The following is a 4247-nucleotide window of genomic DNA, read 5'->3' as shown; positions in this document are numbered from 1 at the left end:
GGGTGACGGACAGGGCCCCCTTTCCGTTCCGGCTATGGCTATTTGGTTGCCAAGATGAAAGGTTAATAGGTAGACACCTCCCCAGTCTGACCCTGTTACTGACTGCCCCCTCCACATTCTGGATCTCTTTGAGCCCCATGAGATGAGCACCTCTGCTGAGTGGCTGAGAGATGTGTGACTACATGTAGAAAAATACAACCAGTAATTGGGTGAATGGCTCCATAAGGATATTAAACAATGATTATAACCATATGCATTCCCAAAGGCAGGCATCTGTGTCCACTGGGAAACTAGGAAATGTATTTGGTGCTTTCTGGGGAGTCTGGTGGGCTAATGATGTCTCCTGCCCATCAGTAAGGTTGCGGGACACAGAGGTCCACGGACCCCCCCGCTTTGGCAAGGAAGAAGCAGTCCCGGGGAAGAGCAGAAACCCGCTCTGGCTGGGCGGACCGTCTTTATGCCCCTGACCCACAGGTGACGTCTGTGGACAGCCAAGGGCACCGAGTGAAGCCGGAGGTTTATTCCCCAGGAGCTCATGAGTTTTGCTTTGTCCATGGCCTGGGATGCCCCGCTGCTCCGCAGCCCGTGCTAATAAATCACGTAAACAGAAGTCATTGATCACAGTGGAGAGGGCTTGAGAGTGAGGATGGCTTCATGAAAACTCAGCTTTGCTACTGGAAAATTCAATTAAAACCAGCCGACATTCGGAGGCCGAGCCCCTGACAGCAAAGGACCCCTGTCTGTGCGAGGGGGTGGGGTATGGGTAGGGGGACAGAATTAGGCTCATATTCAGGGGAAATGCAACCAAACATGAGATATTTTCCTCTGATGGTGGGTCAGACCCATCACAGCTATATGAGAAATATGGGCCTAAAGCCTCTAGTCCAGTGGTTCTCAACCTTCTGGCCCTTTAACCCCTGTGAAAGGGTTGTTCGACCCCCAAAGGGGTCGCGACCCACAGGATGAGTACCGCTGCTCTAGTCCCTGTCTTCAGAATGAGCGTGTCTGTGTGAGCAGGAACTTAGCGTGGTGGGGCTCCTGGGACCCCATGTTCACAGGAGAGGGCCTGGCTCTGCAGCCAGACAGACTTGGTTTCATATCCCAGCCCCACCACTGACTGAAGGTTCTTAGTCAGATTGCTTGCTGTCAAGTTTCTGTTCTCTCATCTGTTAAATGGGGCTGGTAATGTCTTCTTGGTTAGATTCAGTAGGAAAGCTGTGCATCAAATCCCTGGTAAAGCAGCTGCCATTTAGCTGGTACTCACCGAATCCTTCCCCTTCGCTTGGTGGACCAGAATTAGTTCTGAATATAAATAGGACAGCTAGTCAGCCCAGCTATAAACAGACAGTGGGGTGTCAAGGTTGCCCGATCCACACAACAGTCCTACCACAGTCTTACAAGATAAGCATTATTATGTCCATTTTACAGATAAGGAAACTGAGTTTGAGGGAAGTTATGATGCTTTCAAAACACAGACCCACAATTCTTCGATGCTCTTCTCGTTGACAAATGCAACTCTATGTCCCCTCCCCTGGATCTAGAGGGGCTCTGACAGCACCCATCCATAGAGGGAAGCAGAGGGATGCTATGTAACTGCTAAGCTGGGTTCTAAAGGGCCAGGCAGCTTCCACTCTCTTCACTGGAATACCACGACCCTGGCACCGTACCCTACGGCCTTGTGTTTCCTCACATTTGCATTCCATGTTATAATTTCTAAAGCTTCTCCATGGACATTATAGCATTTGATCCCGAATGCCCCGAAGAGAAGGTGGAACAGGTGCTACTTCCCGGGTTCACAGCGGGTGTGACTGCATGGAGATGTTAAGTGACAAACACAAGGTGAAAATGTCAGACACGATTGGAATCCCAGTTAACACAGGAAGCCCTGAGTCTCTGCTGCACACACAGCCCTTCTGAACGAAACAGCTGCAGGGGCCCCCTTACCCAGGCCTCCCAGCTTCGTGCCTCTGGACCAGCTCTCCACGGCCAGCGGTCCGCCCACTCTTCCACAGGTGGAGGACGCAGCAGGGAGGCTTCTGGCCTCCTGCCGAGGGCCTTCTGGCAGCTCACTGGTTAGGAGCAGACGGGTGAAATGCCAAGGGCTGGGCGCCAACATGGGGATCAGAAGGGAATGAGGGAACTCCGCTGGGGTTTCCCAAAGGGCAGTGCTGGGCCTTCCTGTGTCCGGGTTGTTAAAGAACATCAGCAAGGGGCAGAGTGGGGGGTGATGAGGAGCACGGACTCTGAGCCAGAGGGTGGGTGTGATTCCCGCTCTGCCACGTGCCAGCTGCGAGACCTCAGCCTCCCCCGTTTCCCTGTCTGTAAAAGGGAAGTCACAACAGCACCTGCCACACACGTTCGTCATGAGGCTTAAGCGCGTTCATATCTGCCAAATGCTCAGGGTGGTCCCGGCACGTGGTAAGGGGGTTTATAAATGTTTGTGAGACGAGGACAGACGCTGACCTGGTGCTACGATTAAATGAAGTAGGAGGGCACACCATGCCCCCAGGGAGCCCGCTGCCTCGTGGCTATCTGAGCAGCATGGCCATGCCCTCCACTGGGCTGTAGAGGTCAAGGTTTTATTATTATAACTGATTAATCAACAGGGTGTGTAACAATGGGTGGCATGAGCAAGAGCTAAATCACTCTAATGTCAAGGGTTATGCACTGGAAGGTAGGCATGAGGAAGGATAGGATAGGGTCCCTGCCTGTGGATGTTCTGAGTGAGGCCCAGGCCCCCACACCAAGCGTGCCAGCCTCTGCCTCTGCCTCTCCAAGCAGTAGCCTCCAGGTGCCCCTGGCTGTTGAGCTCTCAAAAGGTGGCTGGTCCAGACTGAAGCTGCTGTGAGACTTAGAACCCAAACAAGCAGCAAGTACCTCATTAATAGTTTGTTCTATTCACCCCATGTGGACATGATAGTATTTTAAACATACGGGGCTAGATCTGCTATTACAATTAAGTTCGCTTGTTGCTTTTTTATCTTGTTAATGTGGCTACTAGAAATTTTTAAGTTGCATCTGTAGTTGTTCCGTGGTTCCCATTCTATCTCTATGGGATGGCGCTGCTCTATAGAGGCACATGCTAAGTGGAAGGCTCCCTCCCAGAGGAGAGCGAGCTGGACCAGGGCAGGTGCGAGTTCCCTTAGGACAGTGGTTCTCAACCTTCTGGCCCTTTAAATACAGTTCCTCATGTTGTGACCCAACCATAAAATTATTTTTGTTGCTACTTTATAACTATAATGCTGCTACTGTCATAAATCGTCATGTAAATATCTGATATGCAGGATGGCCTTAGGCGACCCCTGTGAAAGGGTTGTTCGACCGCCAAAGGGGTCGCGACCCACAGGTTGAGAACCGCTGCCGTAGGACCACCCTCGGGAGAAGGGGAAGGCTGATCTGAGCCTCAGGGAGACACTCTGTCCTGTGTGTCCAGTGCCTGACACAGGCCCCTCCTTAGTGGCTGCTCATTTTAGATTTGGTGAATTATTGGCACAGTGTCAGTTGGCCTTGGGGCGGGAAGGCAACAAGGCCTGGAACAGAACCGTCAAGGCTCAGAGGATGCTCTGACTTGAAGCGCATTCCTTACACACCCCTAGATGATGAACTCAAAGCCGGTAGAGCCCACCTTCCTCCAAGTGCAGCAATGACAGGCTATCTGGGGTTTGCATTTCTCATAGTTGCCCCCTCCCCCCACCCCCAGGCCGATGGAGGACTGGCATTAGCCCCGTGCCTCTATTTTAAAATGCTATCCCCAGAAAGGTTTGGTCTTCATTGCCTCCCTGTTTGGATGGCTGAACTGAGCGAGCCCTCGACGTCCCAGGCACCACATTCCCACGCCAACCACCCGAGGGAGGAAGTTTAGCAAAAGTTCTGCCAATGACTCTCTCGGGAAGGGAGGGGGAGGATTCAGGAAGGCAGGCTGGGCTGCCCTTGGAAAGCCAAGACTAATTGGGCAGTCTAGTCACTCCGTCAAACATTTAGTGTATCCGGGTGATTGTTCCCTGGTAGGCCGCGATGGTCTATCTGCTGGGCCTTTTGTCATGTTAACTGCAGCCGATCAATGGATTGAGGTCAGGACTTCTGATGTAGGTGCAAGCTTAGAGGGAAAAAAGTCTCAAAGATTCATTTTTTCTCGTCTGGTAACACTCCGGTCACTTATTTTTTCTCAGTTAGCCTCTGCCGCTCTAAAGTGGATATTGATCAGTGCTTTAATGCAAACCTGTCAAATTAATTTTTCAGCTCTGGGA

This window comes from Myotis davidii, unplaced genomic scaffold (assembly GCF_000327345.1).
Source record: "Myotis davidii unplaced genomic scaffold, ASM32734v1 scaffold815, whole genome shotgun sequence".
Taxonomy (NCBI): Eukaryota; Metazoa; Chordata; class Mammalia; order Chiroptera; family Vespertilionidae; genus Myotis; species Myotis davidii.
This window is presented reverse-complemented; position numbering follows the sequence as displayed.